Here is a 20,655-nt window from a genome sequence, read left to right on the forward strand (position 1 = left end):
AACAATATTATTGTTCAGGAGGGATGTGAGAATGATGGTACAGTTAGATCACGGTAGCCAGAATCACCCTTGGATGTATGAAAAGAGAGCATATGAAGATTTGCACAGCCGTGCCTGCCAATATGAAGCAGGTGAGGGCTAGATTGTCACATATGCCATAAACTAAGAAAATATTCCGGAATACACAAAAATGTGTACAGGGCTTATATGCTAAAAATTACAAATGGCTGATGAAAGAAACCAAAGAAGATCTAAATAATGGATACATACCGTATCACATACTGGAAGATGACATAGAAAGGAGGCAATATTCCCCCAGATCCACGGAATTAATGCTATTCCTATCAATATCTCAGCAAAGTTTTTTGTATATGTAGACAAGATTATCCTAAAATTTACGTGGAAAAGCAAAGGAATTACAATAGCTAAAACAGTTTCTAAAAATTAGAATAAAGTGTGAAGAAATCTATTTAATTTCAAGACTTAGAGATACAATAATCAAGACTACAGATCTACCAAGTGCAATAGTAGGTATTTACCCCAAGAATACAAGAACATGGGGCTCTGGGTGGCTCAGCAGCCAAGTACCTGCTTCAGCTCAGGGTGTGATCCTGAGGTCCTGGGATCAAGTCCTGCCATCAGGCTCCCTGAGGGGAGTGTGCTTCTCCCTCTACCTATGTCTCTGCCTCTCTCTTTCTCATGAATAAATAAATAAAATCTTGAAAAAAAAATACAAGAACACTAATTCAAAGTGATACATGCACCCCAATATTTATGGTAGCATTATCTACAATACCCAAATTATGGAAACAGACCAAGTGTCCAATGACTGGTGAACAGATAAAGAAGATGTGGTATAGATATACAATGGAGTATTACTCAGCCATCAAAAAGAATGAAATCTTGCCATTGGCAACAACGTGGATGGAGCCAGAGAGTATTATGTTAAGTGAACTAAGTCAGTCAGAGAAAGGCAAATACCATTATTTCATTCATATGTGGAATTTAAGAAACAAAACAAATGAGCAAAAAGGGGGGGAGAGAGAAAGTACACATGCACATGTGCACCAAACCAAGAAACAGTCTTTAACAAACTGATGGTCACCAGAGGAGAGATGTTGGGGGGGGGTGGGGGGAAATAGGTGATATGCATTATTTTGTGTACTTGTACTGGGTACAGGGTGTTGTGTGGAAGTGCTGAATCACTATATTGTACATCTGAAACTAATATAACACTATGTTAACTAACTGGAATTTCAATAAAAACTTAAAAGAGACTGTGGTATTGGTGGAAGAAGAGACACAAACCAGCGGAAAAGAAAAACCTGCAATACAAATATGCCCAACTGGTCTGTAATATCAAATGTGACTTTACTAATATATTTAAAATATCTCAAATAAGCAATTCAAAAACAAAACAAATGCTGATTAGGAATCCCTTAAATGACTATGGCCCCAACAATGGGTTAAGAAGTGTAATTTGGAAACTACTAACCCAGCCCTCTACTAAACTCCTTATTTCCTTTAGTAATTCATGCTAATGGAGGCTATCCAAAGGTTAAGCCACACTCAGGAGCCACTAGAGCTTAGTAACAGAGTAGAGGACATGAACTAAGACTGACCTGGGTTCAAATCAACCTCATTTATCAACTAACTATGGAGACATCACTTTACCTCTTAAAATATCTGTGGCCTCACTGTATAATACGGGTATGGCTGTGGGGTCTAAGTGAAAAAACAACCTGGGCACATTTTGGGCTCTCCGTGAATGTTTGTTTCTTCAGATCTAGGCAAAGAGCTTATGCTGCAGGCCACACCGCTGTGCAGGAGTCTACCCTACTGATGTGCCCAACTGATTTTTTTTATAAAAGTGCAAAAACCAATTCAAAGGAGGAAGGATACTTAAATACTGATGGAGAAACTGGACACTGATAGACAAAATCATGAGGGCCAATGTAAACCTTAGAGCTTACACAAAAATCAATTCAAAATGAATCCTGGACTTAAATATAAAACATGAAACTGGGGATCCCTGGGTGGTGCAGCGGTTTGGCGCCTGCCTTTGGCCCAGGGCGCGATCCTGGAGACCCGGGATCGAATCCCACATCAGGCTCCTGGTGCATGGAGCCTGCTTCTCCCTCTGCCTGTGTCTCTGCCTCTCTCTCTCTCACTGTGTGCCTATCATAAATAAAAAATAAAAATAAAAAAAAAATTTAAAAAAAAATATGAAAGTATGCAACTTTTAGAAAAAAGCACAGGAGAAAATCTTTTTTTTTTTTTTTTTTAATTTATTTATTCATGATAGTCACACGGAGAGAGAGAGAGAGGCAGAGAGAGACACAGGCAGAGGGAGAAGCAGGCTCCATGCACCGGGAGCCCGATGTGGGATTCGATCCCGGGTCTCCAGGATCGCACCCTGGGCCAAAGGCAGGCGCCAAACCGCTGCGCCACCCAGGGATCCCTCACAGGAGAAAATCTTTAGGCTCTAAGATTAGGCAGTCATTAGAATTGACACTAAAAGCATGATCCATAAAAAGGAAAACTGATAAACTGAACCTCATCAAAATTTAAAACCTGCTCTAGGAAGACCTTTGTTGAGAGCATGAGAAGACAAGCTACAGATTGGAAGATAATATTTACAAGCCACATATCTGACAAAGAACTAATATCTGACTATAATAAGAATTCTCAGCAGTAAAAAGGGCAAACAATCCCATAAGAAAATGGGCGAAAGACATGAAGATATATTTCACCAATGAGGACACACAAATAAGCATATGAGAAAATGTTCAACATGATTAGCCATCAGGGAAATGCATATTAAAACAACAACAAAAATAAAAAAAATAAAACAACAATAACATAATCACTATACATCTACCAGAATGGCTAAAATAAAACGTGGCAACACCAAATGCTGTTGAGGATACAAAGAAACCAGACCACTCAGGATGCCTGGGTGGCTCAGTGGTTGAGCATCTGTCTTCCGCTCAGGTCATGATCCCAGGGTCTTGGGATCGAGTCCCAAATTGGGCTCCCCGCAGGGAGCCTTGCTTCTCTCTCTCCCTCTGCCTCTGCCTCTGCCTCTCTGTGTCTCTCATGAATAAATAAATAAAATCGTAAAAAAAAAAAAAAAAAAAAAACCACCAGAAAGAACCAAATCACTCATCCATTACTAGCTGGAATGTAAAATTGTACAGCTACTTTGGGAAGCAGTGTAGCGGTTTCTTAAAAACTCAACTAGTGTGGCTCAGCAGTTAAGCGCCTGCCTTTAAGGCATGATCCTGGGGTCCTGGGGATCGACTCCCACATCAGGCTCCCTGCAAGCCTGCTTCTCCCTCTGCCTAGGTCTCTGTGTCTCTCTGTGTCTCTCATGAATAAATAAAATCTTAAAAAACAAACAAAAAATTCAACAGGTTCCTACCATACAATCTAGTAGTTGCACACCTAGACATATATCCCAGAAAAATGAAAACTTATGTCCACAGAAAAACTTGTATACAATTGTTCACTGTAGCCTATTCATAATAGCCCAAATCTGGAAACCACCCAGATGTCCTGCAATGGATGAATAGTTAAGCTAAGGTACAACCATACTATGGAACACTACTTGCAATAAAAAGAATGAGTATTTGCAACAACTTGGATACATCTCCAGAGAATGATGATGAATGAAAAGAGCCAACCTGAAAAGGTTACACAGTATATGATTCTATTTATACAATATTCTTGAAAAAGATAGAAATGGACAGCAGATTAGTGGTTGCCAGGGTAGTTAAGGACTGCAAAGCAGAGTTGGAGGATATTATGGTTTTACTTAATTAAGAACTGACTTCATTTTTGATATTTGACTGCTGACAGCTTTTAAGCCCACCACTCTTACTTCTCCTTCCTGCCAACATCTGGTCAGGGAAATAAGAAAGTCCAGCTGCTCCCTTAGCACTGGCAGGAAGTTCAAAGTTCAAAGCACACAAGCCCTGGCCCGTGTATAAAAATCCTCACCCCAGCTTCACTCTAACCATAATAAAAGCCAAAGCCAGGGGATCCCTGGGTGGTGCAGCGGTTTAGCGCCTGCCTTTGGCCCAGGGCGTGATCCTGGAGACCCAGGATCGAATCCCACGTCGGGCTCCCGGTGCATGGAGCCTGCTTCTCCCTCTGCCTGTGTCTCTGCCTCTGCTCTCTCTCTCTCTCTGTGCAACTATCATAAAAAAAAAAAAAAGAAGCCAAAGCCAGTCACCTTTCCTTGCTCTCTGAAGCGATTTTTTTTTACATTTAAAACTACTTTAACATAAGGATATCAATTCAAATCATGTTTTACATTTCTACTTAAGTTTATATTACATTAAAACTATTTTACACTGAAAAACAAGTTGATATATCATGACATAATGTCTTAACAAACATTCTTTGACATTCATATTTATATTTTTGGATATTTCAAAGTCCACTTGAATAAATTTTCTATTATATACCAAATCACCTAACAAAAACAAATCTATAATGCTAATCTGCTTTGGTATTGAGATATATTGAATATCTGCTTTGATATATCAAGTGAGGATATTCAGTATTTATTATTACTTCCTTTGAGAAACCCATTGATTTTGGGATACCTGGGTGGCTCAGTTGGTTAAGCACCTACCTTCGACTCAGGTCAGTATCCCAGGGTCCTGAAATCAAGCCCTGTGTTGGGCTTCCTGCTCAGTGAGAAGCCTGCTTCTCCCTCTACCCATCCCTCCCTGCTTGTGCTTATTCTCTCTCTCTCAAATAAATAAAATCTTTAAAGAAAAATGAGAGAGAAATAACACTGATTTTTAGAACACATTTAAATCAGTCTTGGTCTGGGTGATGGGCACTTAGGGGAGCATTTGATGGGATGAGCACTGCGTATTATTCCATATGTTGGCAAATTGAACACCAATAAAAAATAAATTAAAATAAAAAAATAAAATAAGTCTTGGTATCTAGTAATAACATTTGAACAATACCCAAAAATTCTTCATTTATTGTTGAATTTCCACAAGACTAATTTTTAAATATTTATTTAAAAATGAAGAGAAAAAGTGTTAGTCCTATCTAGTGGAACAGAATTATGAGAAGAGAGAAAGTAAGAATGATCTTCAACGTTGGCTTCTAAGCTATGTTTTGTATAACTTAAACATTCAGTTCTCATCATTCTGCTGCAATAAAACCAAGCCTGTTTATTGTAATAATAATAACCAATATTAGAGGCTTTGAAAATCATGATCATAATTAATGCTTGGATTTAAAGCATGATGAAATGAATGGCAACCTCCTGGATCCCATTTTAAATTAGTTCTACTTCCAAATAACATTTTAAAACAGTTTTAAGGGCAGCCAGGTGGCTCAGCGGTTTAGCGCCACCTGCGGCCCAGGGTGTGATCCTGGAGACCCTGGATTGAGTCCCATGTCAGGCTCTCTGTATGATGCCTGCTTCTCCCTCTACCTGTGTCTCTGCCTCTCTCTCTCTCTCTCTCTCTCTCTCTCTCTGTCTCTATGAATAAATAAATAAAATCTTAAAAAAAAAAGTTTTAAGTAATCTAACTGATTAGCCAGCATCAGCTTAGGAATTTTTTCAGTGCTCTAAGGTATAACTCTTGCCATCAAAAAGCACAAAGACTTTTGATTACTTATGAATAAAACAAATCAAGAACTAAAATACCAGTGCTTCCTATGACAAGGCTTTCAAGTAACATTCCCTCTAAAATTTTTTTTTTTAAGATTTTATTTATTTATTCATGACAGACACAGAGAGAGAGAGGCACAGACATAGCCAGAGGGTGAAGCAGGCTCCATGCAGGGAGCCCAACGTGGGACTCGGGACTCGATCCTAGAATTCTAGGATCTTGCCCTGGGCTGAAGGCAGGCGCTCAACCGCTGAGCCACCCAGGTGTCCCTCCCCCCAAAATTAAAGTATCATTTTATTTCTCCCTCTAAGAGCTTATTAAGGAAAAGAAATCACTTTTTTTTTTAGTTGAGGTAACAAAAACCTGCTTCCTAGTCATATGCTGTAAAAGCCACTGTTTGAGATGGAATATAGCAAATGTAATTAAGAAATAAACTACAATATAATCCTTCTCAAATTCCATGGTGTCCATGGACATACTTAATAGTCTCCCGCATGATAAGATACTCTTCAGATTCTGGAAGAATAGTTCCTAATTATCTTTGCCAATGAATTACATCAAATGGATAGGATATGATCTGTGCAATTGCTCCAGCAACATCACCACAAAGTAAATTTATATCAGTTTTTAAAAAATAAGACATTAGGATTATCTGATGAAGGTCTGCCAAAAAGAGTAGGAGCACAGGAAAGCCTAATACTCTTTAAAGTACCAAAAGATAAAAATGAAACACTTGCATTTGGAGCCATTCCTAGCATAGTAGGCATCAGGCCTCTGTAAAATCCAAGAAAACCACCTTCATTTGCATAAATTGTTTTGAATGCATGAATAATTCTTGCATAATTATGTTCCTCTTTCACCTGGGATGCTAGGCATACTCTAACCATGTTAAGAGGATTGGTACAGATAACTGCTGTCATACTTGCCATGGATGCAGCAATTTATCTGTGCACATGGCCATAAACCCCTAACTTTATAATAATTAACATTTTATAATGCTCAAATGCCATAAACTATATTGCACTGTAGAAAAAGATCCAAATCATCACTGCACATTCACTTTATACAATCAAAGGTATCCCTCCTTTTGAGGAATAGCACACAAAGCAGAAAATACTCCTAAATACATATAATGGTGATTGTGAGTTTGTAATAAAACTTACTCAATCCAAAAGAGCAACTGTTGTTTTGGCATAGCATCTGGCAATACCTCTAGCCGGAAAGGAGTACAACCAGAAGTCCTAGTGAGCAGTGGGCCCTCTGGGTCCTGCCACCTGTGGTACATTGGGAGGGGGAGTTGGCTGTTGCCAGGACTGCAGTCACCACCATGAGGATCAGGGCCATGTGGGGAGCTTTGGTCAACACTTCACAAAACACAGCCATGGTCAAAGCAGGTAGTGACAGGGCACCGACCTCCACACAAGTGGGACAGAATATCTCTTAAGACATTTTAGACCAGCTTGGAGCCTGCCTTCCTTTTTCCAGAAGCCTCATTTGAGTAGTAAATCTCTTCATATCCATATTCATATATTCAATATATATTCATATTCATATTCATGAGTGCACCTCTGTCATCAGTCTTAATGTCCAACCAAATATTTTGTAAAGAGGTCTATTCCACCAACAAGGGGTGACAAAAATACTATAAAAAAAAAAAAGGGAAACGTGAAAGATCTGTATGGTGATGAAAATGCTCTGTATCTTGATTACATCAATGTCAATATCAGGTTGTATCACTGTACTACAGTTTCACAAGATGTTATTACTGAGACCATGGTTGGGGGAGGGTAAAGAATACATGGCGTTTTTCTTGTGACTACATGTAAATATACAATTATTTCTTTTTTTTTATATACAATTATTTCAAAATGAGTTTTGTTTTTTTAAAGAAATGCTCCTGTTGGAATAATATAGTCCTAAATATTCAATAAGTAAAAGAAGAAATAGCAAGGAAATTAGAAGACGTTTTGAAATAAGCAAAAATGAACACAAAACATCCCAAAACTAATAGGATGAAATTAACTTCGGGGAGTGCTTAGGGGGAATTTTATTCTGTGAATGAATATATTAATAAATTAATGCATAATTAATTTTTGCATATCCAAAAAAGAAAGATCTGAAATCAACCAATCCTTTTACCTTAAAAAACTGGAAAAAAGGGGATCCCTGGGTGGCGCAGTGGTTTGGTGCCTGACTTCGGCCCAGGCCGTGATCCTGGAGTTCTGGGATCGAGTGCTACATCAGGCTTCCTGCATGAAGCCTGCTTTTCCTCTGTCTGTGTCTCTGCCTCTCTGTGTGTGTGTCTCTCATGAATAAATAAAATCTTTAAAAGTAAATAAATAAATAAGTAAGTGAGTCTCTAGTAGATGGGCATATACATAGGTCTTGCTTTTTTATTGCTTTAGGATTCTTTGGGATTCCTCTTTCTTTTACAGGTCCCCCTTAATATTTCTTGCAGATCCGGTTTAGTTGTCACGTATTCTTTAAGTTTCTGCCTACACTAAAAGCTCTTTATCTCTCCTTCTATCTTGAATGACATCTTGCTGGATAAAGTATTCTTGGCTGCATGTCCTTCTCATTTAGTACCCTGTATATATCATGCTAGCCTTTTCTGGCCTGCCAGGGTTCTGTGGAGAGGTCTGCTGTTAATCTGATATTTCTCCCCATGTAAGTTAAGGATCTCTTCTCTCAAACTGCTTTAAGAATTTTCTTTGAAATTTGCAAGTTTCACTATTAGATATCGAAGTGTTGAATGGTTTTTATTTCTTTGGGGTGGGGGTCCTTTCTATCTCTTGTATTTCAATGCCTGTTTCCTTCCCCCAGATTAGTGAAGTTCTCAGCTATGATTTGTTCAAATATACTTTGTGGTCCTCTCTCTTTCTCTCTCAGCCTCTTCTGAAATCCCAATTAAACATATATTCTTCCCTCTCAAGCTATCATTTATTTCCTTCTGCCTGTCCTCATGGGCTCTTAGTGGTTTTTCTTTTTTTTTCCTCAGCTTCCTTCCTTTCCATCAACTTGTCTTCTATGCCACTCACTCTCTTCCACCTCATTAACCCTAGCACTTAGAGCATCCAGTTTGGACTGCATCTCGGTTAATCTATTTTTAATTTCAGCCTGATTAGGTGTCAATTCTGCAGTATGGCAGTATCTAGAATCCTTTATGCTTTTTTCCAGAGCCACCAGTAATTTTATAATTGTACCTCAGAATTGAATTTCTAACATCATATTGAAATCCAAATTCTGTACATTTGTGACATAGAGTATTGCTTCCAGTTCTTTGTTTCGTGGTGAAGTCTTCCTTCCAGTTATTTTGTGCAGTGCAGAGTGGCTGAATGAGTGAGCTGAGTCAAAAGTATCAACCTCAACCTAAGGAAAATACATCCTTTATGATTCTGAAGAGCTCAGAGACCAGAAAATTAAAGGAAAAGAAGAACAGAATGAAATAAAAGGACCATTAATGTGAAAAACAAATTTTAAAACAAAGAAGTAAAAATAAAAAACAAAAAACAAAGAAGGAGAAAAAAAAAAAAAGAAGAGAGGAGAGGGAAAAAAGTGGCAGATGGTGGTGCTGAAGAAGTGGTAGTGGAGAGAATGTAGTCTCCCTGAGGGGTCCTAAAGAGAGATCCTCTTGTTCTGAGTGTATTTTGTTCTGTATGCTAGAAGACACTCAACCTAAAATTTATATAAACCAGCAAAACTTATATAAAGATCCAATATTGACCACAAATCATGAACAAGATAAAAGAGGGCCGTAGAATGGGAAGAGAGAATATAATTTCACAGAATGAATCAACATGTTGTCCCACTTGGATCTGGGTGTATTTTGGTCATGTGTTAGAAAGTACTAACTTCCTCCATTGCAAAAAACAAAAATTAGAAAAAGCAAAAAACAGAAACCGTATCTCATATATCTACCAAAATTAAATTGAATACTTTGAAGGGAATCCAGGAGTGAAAAATATATCTAAGACAGGTAATTGTAGAAATATGAAAGTAAAAAAGGAAAAAACTTAAAAACGAAAAGTTGGTAAAATATTGTAGTTAATGTAGGAAAAGAGAATAAATATTGGAAATTTTTAGCCTGATATAAAAATGAGCTGTAATGAAAAAATAAAAGCAAAAATAAAAGGACTCTCTAGTTCTATATACTATTTTCCCTCAGTTCTGGAGTGTTCCAGTGCCGCTCGTTTTGTAATTTGCTTATCCTTTGTTCTTCCAGCGGATCTTCTGGGGGAGGGGTCTACTACACTGATTTTCAGGTCTACTACCCAGGTATGTGCCTGGGTAGAGATCCCCCGCCCCCTGCTGGGTGCCGGGCTGAGTGTTAGCTGTTTATCCTGTGAGGCCTTTTTTTCCCTAGAGGCCCCACATCCCCCAGGCACAAGGGGAAACAAAGAGAAAAGGAAAACTAAAATGGCAGTGGCTAGATCTCCAGCTCTGGAGTCCAGCTCCCCACGTGTAACTAACCACAGTCTCCCAGTCCACACTGGCCTAGATTGCTCCTGGGGGCAGGTGCAGGTGCACTGATCTGCACAGCTAGCAGGGTGCCTAGCGGCAGGAGAGTTCTTGCTCTCCTGTGCCCTCCGCGCTTCTCTCTGTCCCAGGGGGAATGGAGGATAGCCAACTTTGTCCACTTCTGCACCCTTGGATCCAGGGCCCTGTGCCATTGGACCTGCGCTCCTGGGAACCACCTCCTCCAAAGAGAATGGAGGACAGCTGCCTTCATCCGTTTTCAGGCTCTAGGGTAAAGGCAGTTCCAGAGCTGGTACGCATAACCAGCGGGCTTCTCTCAAATGTCTGGAGGGCTGTGGCACTCCAGCCTTTTACCGAGATCAGACCACGATTTGTGGTGAACTTTCCCCTGGGCGACCCTCCTGTTACAGTGACTCTGGGAATCTTGATGCTTCACTGCCCCTCCTGCAATTCTGCCTGATTTCCCTGCCAAGTACTTTTCTGTCAGGGAAAACTCAGGCTTGGATTTTTAAGGTTCCCACTTCTCCAGGCCTGGGCTTTCAGGCCTCAGAGGCTTACACCACCCCTCTTTAGCCCTGCTATTCACAGTTCCCCTCCTCCACTTTATTCTTTTTTATTTTTTTTTTGCCTTCCTACCTTGTTAGAGGCAAAAACTTTTCTCTGTAGCATTCCAGCTGCTCTCTCCTTACGTTGCAGGTCAAATTCGTAGGTGTTCAGGATGTTTTGAAAGTCATTTAGGTTAAGTTTGTGGGACCAGATGAGTTGAGGACCCCTACTCTTCTGCCATCTTGTCCGGTTTCTGTCCAAACCCATTCTATGAGGTCAGCATTACCTTGATCCCAAAACCAGACAAAGACCCCACAAAAAAGGAAAATTACAGACCAATATCCCTGATGGACACGGATGCAAAAATTCTCACCAAGATACTAGCTAATTGGATCCAAATAGGACACTTAAACAATTAAACACTATGACCAAGTAGGATTCATTCCTGGTCTTCAGGGGTGGTTACATAGCCACAAATCAACCAATGCGATACACCACATCAATAAAAGAAAGGAGAAGAACCATATGATCCTCTCAATTAATGCAAAAAAAGCATTTGACAAAATTCTGCATTGTTTCTTAATTTAAAAAATTCTCCACCAAGTAGAAATAAAGGTAACATACCTCAATATCATAAAAGCCATATATGAAAAAACCACAGAGATTATCACCTTCAGGGGGAAGATGATACCCTTTCCCCCTAAGGTCAAGAAGATGAATAGATGTCCACTCTCACCACTGTTATTCAACAGAGTATTAAAAGTCCTAGCCTCAGCCATCAGACAACAAAAAGAAATAAAAGCAATCCAAATTGGCAAAGAAGAAATAGAACTCTCACTCTTCACAGATGAGATGATACTATATGCTGAAATCCCAAAGACTCCATTCAAACACTGCTATATTCAGCCAAGTTGAAGGATATAAAATCAATGCACAGAAGTAGGTTGCACTTCTATACACTAACAATGAGACAAAAGATTGTGAAATCAAGAATCAATTCCATTTACAACTGCATCAAAAACCATAAGATACCTAGGAATAAACCTAACCAAAGAGGTAAAGGATCTGTACTCTGAAAACTATAGACATTTATGAAAGAAATTGAGGAAGACACAAAGAAATGAAAAAATATTCCATGCTCATCAACTGGAAGATAAACATTGTGAAAATGGATATGCTACCCAGAGCAATCTACACATTCAATGCAATCTCTATTAAAATACTGTTGACATTTTTCACAGAGTTGGAACAAACAATCCTAAATTTTGTATGGAACTAGACAAGACCCTGAATAGCCAATGGAATGTTGAAAAAGAAAACCAAAGCTGTGGGCATAACCATGCCTGATATCAAGCTGTATTACAAAGCTGAGATAATTAAGATAGCGTGGTACTGGCACAAAAACACTTAGATCAATGGAACAAAATAGAGAACCCAGAAATGGACCCTCAACTCTATGGTCAACCTTTAACAAAGCAGGGAACATATCCAATGGAAAAAGGACAGTTCTTCAACAAATGGTGTTGGGAATACTGGATAGCCATATACAGAAGTAAGAAATTGGACCATTTTCACCATACACAAAAATAAACTCAAAATGGATGAAAGACCTCAATGTGAGATTGAAATCCATCAAAACCCTAAGAGAGAACACAAGCTGCAGCCCCTTTGACTTTGACCACGGCAACGTCTTCCTAGGCACGTCTCTAAAGGCAAGGGAACAAAACCAAATATGAACTACTGGAACTTCATCAAGATAAAAAGCTTCTGCACAGCAAAGGAAACAGTCAACAAAACTAAAAGACAAAGAATGGGAAATGATATTTGCAAATGCGTATCAGATAAAAGGCTAGTTATCTAAGATCTCTATAGGACTTATAAAACTCAACACACAAAAAACAATCCAGGCAAGAAATGGGCAGAAGACACGAACAGACATCTTTCCAAAGAAGACACACAAATGCCCAATAAGCACATGAAAAAAAAAAGCTCCAAATCACTTGTCATCAGGGAAATACAAATCAAAACCATAATAAGATGCCACTTTACACCAGTTCAAATGGCTAAAATGAACAACACAGGAAACAAAAGATGTTGGCATGGATGTGAAGGGGGAACCCTGTTCCTACTGCTGGTGGGAATGCAAGCTGGTGCAGCCACTCTGGAAAACAGTGTGGAGGTTCCTCAAGAAGTTTAAAATAGAGCTACTCCTACAACCCAGCAATTGCACTACTGGATATTTACCGCAAAGATACAGATGCAGTGAATCGACTGGATACCTGCACTCCAATGTTTATACCACCAATGTCTGCAATACCCAAATTGTGGAAGGAGCCAGATGTCCTGTGACAGATGAATGGAAAACGATGTGGTATATGTATATATAATGGAATATTACTCAGCCATCAGAAAGGAGGAATACCTACCATTTACACTGACATGGATAGAACTGGAGGGTGCTATGCTAAGTAAAATAAGTCAATCAGAGAAAGACAATTATCATATGGTTTCACTCATATGGGGCATATAAGAAATAGTGCAAGGGATCCTAAGGGAAGGGACGGAAACGGAGTGGAGAAATCCGAGAGGAAGACCAACCATGAGAGACTCTTAACTCTGGAAACAAACTGAGGATTGCTGAAGGGGACAAGGGTAGAGGGAATGGGGTAACTGGGTGACAGGCATTAAGGAGGGCGTGAGATGTGATGAGCACGCAACTGATGAAATACTGAACTCTACATCTGAAACTAATAATGTAGTATATGTTGGCTTATTGAATGTAAAAGAAAAAAAGAGTAAGCAGAAAATGATGACGGAAAAAAGGCCAAATGTCAGAAAGGTTACTCTGGTGTGGTAGAGTATGTATGCCTGTTACTATCCACCTTGTATCTTTTGTCTTTCCCCAATTTCCTACAATAATAATTAAATGCTTTAAAGATCATAGTTATTAACTCATTTAAGTCTTAAAGTAAAAAATACAGTTGGCATATGCATAAAAAACTTCTTCAGCCTTACTCAGCCATTATATTCTCCAGCAGGTGGTATAAGACTCACCCTTCCTAATTATCAATGTTCCATGAAATGTTGCATATCACATTTATACTCAAAGAAGTGATAAATATTGCACTTTAAACAACACAGCAACAAACCATCTCAGTTCCCAAGACAGAAGAGGCAGGCAGAGAGGGGAAAATGCAGCACATTCTGGAAGAGGTCCTGGGTGCAATGTGGCTGCAACTCAAGAAACTGAAGAAGGAAAAACAAACCCACACAATCTTAGTTCTCTTTAGCCACCAAATAAGCAAACCAATTCGAGAAATCTGAATGAAAAAGAGAAGAATGTAGGATGCAACCAGGCAAATGAGGAAACAAAATGCTACCCAAAACACAATGTGCAAAGAAAAACAGCTGAGAAAGCTTAAACAAATATGAAAAAAAAAGGTGAGATAACAGCACACATAGGCACCTGTTGTACATGACCTCATAACTCAGTGCACCATGTCACAGATGATGCTTATCTTCCCCAGAGACCACCCCGCATTTCCCACCACCATTTAGTACATTTAAAAAAATCACTACCTTCACTCAGAAGCCATCCCCTACTTCGTCAGAAGCCAATACATACTCAACATCCTCCAGATTCAGCCGATGGCATCAGGACAGACAAAAAAAAAAAAAGAATGACTAAACACAGATGGAAAGAGGCTCCCAGGAGAAAGCATGCTGCCATCCAGGTAACAGAAAGAAACTACACTCTTGTTCTCAGGGCATGAAGAGTCAAGCAAAGGACTACATTAACGATCACACAGGCTGAGGAGTCTGCTAAAGTTCTGGCAGAGAAATGAAGCCTTGCTGTAAAAAACTAGGGGAGAAAAAGAAGAAGTAGTATTTGAGAAAACAAAACAAAGGAAAAGGATGGAATGATAAAGTAGGTGGCCCAAGGCCCACAGACAGACTTGAAGATCAGCAACAATAAAAGATGGCTGAAAGGAAAGGGTGCCTCAGGATCAAGAGGAAGAGGCTCAGGGGCAGCCCCGGTGGCTCAGCAGTTTAGCGCTGCCTTCAGTCTAGGGTGTGATCCTGGAGACCCGGGATCGGGATCGAGTCCCATGTCGGGCTTCCTGCATGGAGGCTGCTTCTCCCTCTGCCTGTGTCTCTGCCTCTCTCTCTCTCTCTCTCTCTCTGTCACGAATGAATGAATGAATGAATAAATAAGTAAAATCTTAAAAAAAAAAAAAAAAAAAAAAGAGGGGCAGGTTCCAACCGTGTAAGCCCCAGCAGCACAAACGGATAGCAGAAACAACAGTTCAGAAGGAAGCTAGAAGTCAGAAGGAGGGACAGAGCTGTAGAACAGACTGGAGAAGAGCATGAAACTGAAGTGTGGAAGAACAAGAAAGCTGCTCAGGGTAACCAGAGATCAGGCAGTGAGGCTAAAGAGAATGAACTTGAGGCCAGAGACAAATATTCTGAAGAAATGCACCAAGCAGGAAATCTAAATGACAAGACCTATCTCAGGAAATGGAGGCCCACAGTGCAATTAGCACCAGAAACAAGCCTCCAAGCAGACCTGTTCTGAAGCAGCTGTTACGGAAATGTCTGAAGAGGTCAGTGAGGCATCTGGACAGAGGTGATGAGAAGACTGACAGACAGGAAAATGAGGGCAAAAGCCAGGAATTTGGCAAAGGATTTCAGGTTTCCAACCAAAGAAAGCACCACAAATACGGAGAGACATGCCCGCCCCCAGGGCCTTTCTGAATCCGGATGAAAGAGCCAGGGCACAGGAAAGACATGGGGACCAGTGAGCTGAACCTGCCCAGTTCAGGTATCCCAATGCCTCAAGGTTTCTCCATGTCCCAACTAGTTTTTGAGAAAGAAGAAAAACTTCACTCACCCCAGGCCCAGGAGGAAACTTGAGCTGATCAGGCCTCTTCTCCCACAGCTTCATACTTTGACCCCAGTCTCAACCCCACAATTGAAAATGGCTTTGTGAAGCACAGGGAAAAACCCAAGCAGTTATCCAGGGCATTTTTCAGAAATATTTTTTTTGCTTTTCTTTGCTTTTCTTTGCTTTCTTGTCATTTTGCTTCAATTCATACACAATGTGAATTTGTTTTCTTTTAAAATCCTCATTAAGCACTTTCTTATTCTTGTGTTTTTCCTATCAGTGTAAGGATACATACGCTTTATTTTATACGCTGATAAGGAAACAAAAAGACTGCTTCCAGTACATAATTAAAATGTTACATTACGCTTAAATACATCGCTTAAGAAATGAGCTCAAACCTAGCACCCAAAACTTGGTTTCTCCATACCATTCTCCAATAAATAGAACTAGGGATCCTTGGAGAAGTGGTGGTGGTTTCCAGGCTGGGGAAGGGAAGAAACAACGTGAGTATTCTGTGGTGCCAGGAAGGCGGGGAAAGACACCAAAAAGGATGTGGGCTCTGCAAGGGGAAACAGAAGCCAACCTCAAGGCGCTCCCCATGGCCAAAGCTGGAATACTTTAAGCAATAAAGTAAGTAATATTAGCACTGCATCATAGCCCAAAGAATACATACCCAACATCACACACTGATATAACTAACCGAATAAATAAAACAAAGGGAAACAAGGCACAACTCTTCCTCTGACAGTATTCCAATTAACAGAAAAGAGGGAATAACAGAAAGTCACCATTAGACCATTACACTAATAAGATCCACCAGGAGGGCTAATTAGTGGGTGAAAGTTAAGGAAAAACAGGATATTGCTATGCAAGGTCTCAAAGTATCTTCCCCGAAATAATCACCAGTTACAAAGGGAGAGACAGTAGGTTTACAGTAGTGACACATGGCAGATACCAGCAGGTCAAAACCAATAGCGACAAAAAAAAAAAAAAAAACAAACAAAAACCAAAAAAAAAAAAAAAAAACGACAGTAACAAGACATATGGACACCATCCTCAATGGAAGCAGAAGAAAACATCTGACAAAACCAAAGTAAGAGTCACTCTAAAAATACCAGCACGACATACTTCAAAGTGTCGAGGTCACAAAACACACGAAAAGATGGAGAGACTGTCACATACTGAAGGGAACAAGGAGACATGACAACTAAATGGAATGAGGGATTCTAGATTGGTTCCCTGAACAGAAAAAGGTCACTAGTGAGAAACTGATGAACTCTAAGTAAAGTCAGCAGTTTAATTAATAGTACCACACTACTGTAAATGTCTTCAGTTTGCTGACTGTACTATGGTTATGCAAGATGTTAACGTTAGGCAAAGTAAGTAAAGAATATCAGGGAACTCTGTACAGTTTCTGCAACCTCCTGTAAGTCTACAATCATTCAAAAAGACGGCAGCCCAGGTGGCCCAGAGGTTTAGCGCCGCCTTCAGCCCAGGGCCCGATCCTGGAGACACAGGATTGAGTCCCACGTCAGGCTCCCTTGCATGGAGCCTGATTCTCCCTCCGCCCGTGTCTCTGCTGTGCTTTCTCTCTCTCTCTGTCTCTCATTAATAAATAAATAAAATCTTAAAAAGAAGAGAAAGCTTTTTTGAATTGAGGAAGCGTGTTATCTTTTTTCTCTGATTTATTTTTATCTTAGGTTACAAATTAACTTGGCAGTCAAAGATATTAAACACTGTCACTCTTCTCTCTTAACAATATCTACTGAGCACCTACTATGCCCCAAGCACTAAGGTCTCTGTAGGGAATAGAGACAAACAAATAAAAACCTGCCTTAAAAAAAAAACAAAAACAAAAAAAAACACCTGCCTTGCACAGCTTATAGGAAGACAGACAACGAAGTGAAGGAAATATACAGTATGTTAGTGCCCGGCACCATGCAGTATAATAAAACAAGGAAGGAGGCTACGAGGTTTGAGATCAGGGAAGGAAATGTTTAAGCTCAAAAATTCAACCTTGTAGAGCACATCATGGTTCACCTGACGGAGCTGTTTCAGATTTTTTTCTGATACAAAAATACTGCAGACTGCCAAATACAGTAAGTTATGGTTACTATACACTATGTATATTTACCCCCAAGCAACTCTCCAATATCACGGAAGGCTTATACACCAAGACCTCTTGGACACGAGGACCTCAGAAAACTTAAAGTGGCATAGCTACCATTTTTGATGCTGTTGTCGGTTTCCTTTCTAGGTACAAATTGAGGTTTCCCTTCAAAACATTCCCATCGGGATCCGTGGGTGGCGCAGCGGTTTGGCGCCTGCCTTTGGCCCAGGGCGCGATCCTGGACACCCGGGATCGAATCCCACGTCGGGCTCCCGGTGCATGGAGCCTGCTTCTCCCTCTGCCTGTGTCTCTGCCTCTCTCTCTCTCTGTGACTATCATAAATAAATAAAAATTAAAAAAATAAAATCTTTAAAAAAAGAAAAAACATTCCCATCATTTCGGCCTACAGGAAGGATTATGGCTTTTAACCAAAGTCTGTCTGCCTTTCTCCAGCATTAACATTGACATGTAAGAACACCCTCCTTCATCAGGCCCTCAACACACACACATACACACACACCCGTGTAAACAGATGCGAGTTCTCCGACATTCCTTCAGCAAATTACCACTAAAGCCACTCGCTGACATTTCCCTGCAAATAATGTACCTACCACTACCGAGTTTTCACTCTTGAACTAGTTTCAAACAGGATGGTGGTGTTCTTTCCTGGCCACCACTTTAACCCAGAAGGAGACCATCCTCTGACTTCTGAGGCCTGTGCCAGTCAGATACAGTGCAGTGGTTTCGGGTTGGAGCTGCACCGTCTGTTTAAAAACTCCCTTTTATGAAAATAAAATCTTTTAAGAATATATCACCGAAAATAAAAACTCTTTTATATATTTCGCTTTCATTTTGAAAGGAGACAAGATTGTGCTATTTTTCTGCACAAACGTCACTTGTTGAGCCTTGAGAGCTTCATGCAATGTGTACTATGGAAAATAAACTAAACTGCAAACAACACGTTCTCATCACACTCACGGAAGTGTGTCTTAGCGGTGCCACGACGCCGGCACCAAGTGTGACCACCACGTGAGCAAGTGCATTCCGCCGGCTCAAGGTAGTGTGATTTTCAAGGAGCAAGAGTATAAATGTACTTAATGCCGCTGAGTGATGCCACACTTCAGTAAACAGATAGCACCATGTACGTGTGTGCGCGTGTAGGAGCCTGCATCGCCAGCGCATTTTACAGCTCCCCGCAGCACCCGGACGGAGCTCTGCGGACTGCGGCTACTCTTCCTTTGCGGGCACTCCCCGCGGCACCTAATCGTCCAGAACGAGCCCGCTTTGTTTGCGCAATTGGGAGAAAGGACGCGGCGCCGAAGCCAGGACCCCCGGCTGCGTGCCCGCGGCTGCGAGGCGCTTCCAGGTCCGCACCGGAGCCCCCGCCACACCGCCCGCCCCGGCGCAGCCTCCAGGCCCGGCCCCGGCCGCCCCCTCCCGCAGCCCGCGCGGCCCCGGCCCCGGCCCCGGCCCCGGAGCGCCCGCCCGGCGGCCCCCGCCCCCGCGCCCCCGCGCCCCCGCGCCCCCGCGCCCCGCCCCGCGCCGCCGCTCACCGACTCCGTGGGCCCCCGACGCTCGGTCCTCCGGCCGCGCCACCTGCCCAGGGCCCCGCGCCCCGCGCCCCGCGCCCCCGCCCCGCGCCCGGCGCCCGCCCCTCCGTCGGCTCCGCTCGCGCACGCGCGCCGCCGCCCGGGGCCTCTCTAGGAAGCTGGGAGGGCCAACGTCTCGGCTTCTCCCAGCGCCCGCGGGAGGCAGGCGGGCCTGCGAGCGCGAGGCTTGGCCCCCGGCGCCCCCCGCCCCGGGGCCCTGCCCCTCCGCGCCGCCGCGCCCCGCCCTCCGGGTCCGCCCCCCGCCCTCCGACGCCAGGGTAGCCCCGGAGCCCAGGAGCCCACACCCCTTCCAACAGGTGGTGGGAAGGCCCGGCTGCCCCCCACCCCGCCCCGGGGAGGAACAGGATCCCAAACCAGGGGGCAAAGCACGGAGCACGAGCTTGTGGCTGACCGGTTCTGGCCGAAGGGAGAGCTGGTAAGGGGCCGCGCATCACTCCAGGAGGACCTCTTCCCTCCCTCGTCACCACCACAGCTGGGGGCACTTGCTGGCCTCCAGCCGCGCACACACAACTGCACCTCCCATGACCTCCAGTTGTTTACTTTTGAACAAACGTCAACTGCGGGACCCAAGAAATTCAGAGAATGTCCCCCACCTCTGGCCCCTAGATGAGTAACAACTGCGGCCTCTAGCCCAAGTCAGTTCCAAGAAAAATCTGCAGAGCACGCCCTTAATGCAGAGCACGTCCCATATTGGAATGAGGAACTAAGAGCTTGAGAAACTCCTCCACCCTTACTGGAAATCCCCTAGACCAGCCCATAAAAATCCAGCTGTAACCCACCTCGGGGTCCAAGTCCCTGCTCCGCTGTGTCGGGTGTACTTGGACCAGGCTCGAGCTTGCAAATAAACCCTCGTGTGCTTGCATCGGTGTCGGCTCCTCGGTGGTTTCTCGGATTCGCGATCTTGGGCGCAACAAACTGACTCAGCAATTCACCAATGGGGCAGCCTCTAGTCTAGCAGACAGAAAGGACGGAGCTGCAAGAGCTATACAAGGCTAGGGATTTCACAGGCAGAAAGAAGGGAATAGGAGAAAAAATCTATTGGGTGAAAGGGTAGACTGGTTATTGCAGTGTGACTTTCCTTACAGGGGCTGCCAAGGTTTTATCAGGTAGATTACCTAACTAATGATCCTCAGGAAAGTCTTGATTGACTTGCTAAAGACAACAGACCCAAAATGGAGTCGCTTATGCTAAAGAGGAAAACAAAACAAAAAAAAAAAAACTGGAGGAGTGAGCCTTATGAAGAAGAACAAAAGACACAAATCTTTCAGGAAGGGCAACCCAACTCAGTCGTGTGCCCATCTGAAGAGGACCGGAGTAGGTAGTATTTTTTTTTTTTTTTTTTTTTTATGATAGTCACGCAGAGAGAGAGAGAGAGAGAGA

General features: G+C 42.1%; 1 protein-coding gene and 1 pseudogene across 8 annotated transcripts in view; both read right to left on the reverse strand.

Annotated features, from left to right (window-relative positions):
• ZNF445 (zinc finger protein 445) overlaps positions 1-20,222 on the reverse strand; it is a 32,943-nt gene extending 12,721 nt beyond the window's left edge. For 4 of the 8 annotated variants that reach the window (XM_072793580.1, XM_072793578.1, XM_072793577.1 and 1 more), the window contains exon 1: positions 19,219-19,302. The gene's annotated coding sequence lies outside the window, so the exon portion shown is untranslated. Of the gene's footprint in view, positions 1-17,779; positions 17,998-19,218; positions 19,303-19,666; positions 19,824-20,054 lie in introns of those variants that run through there. The other 4 variants (XM_072793574.1, XM_072793581.1, XM_072793575.1 and 1 more) reach the window with 4 other exon arrangements.
• On the reverse strand, positions 2,447-7,423 carry LOC140614397 (solute carrier family 25 member 16 pseudogene; annotated as a pseudogene).
• Positions 20,223-20,655: the final 433 nt, after the last annotated feature.

Source organism: Canis lupus, chromosome 22, assembly GCF_048164855.1.
Source record: "Canis lupus baileyi chromosome 22, mCanLup2.hap1, whole genome shotgun sequence".
NCBI classification, from domain to species: Eukaryota; Metazoa; Chordata; class Mammalia; order Carnivora; family Canidae; genus Canis; species Canis lupus.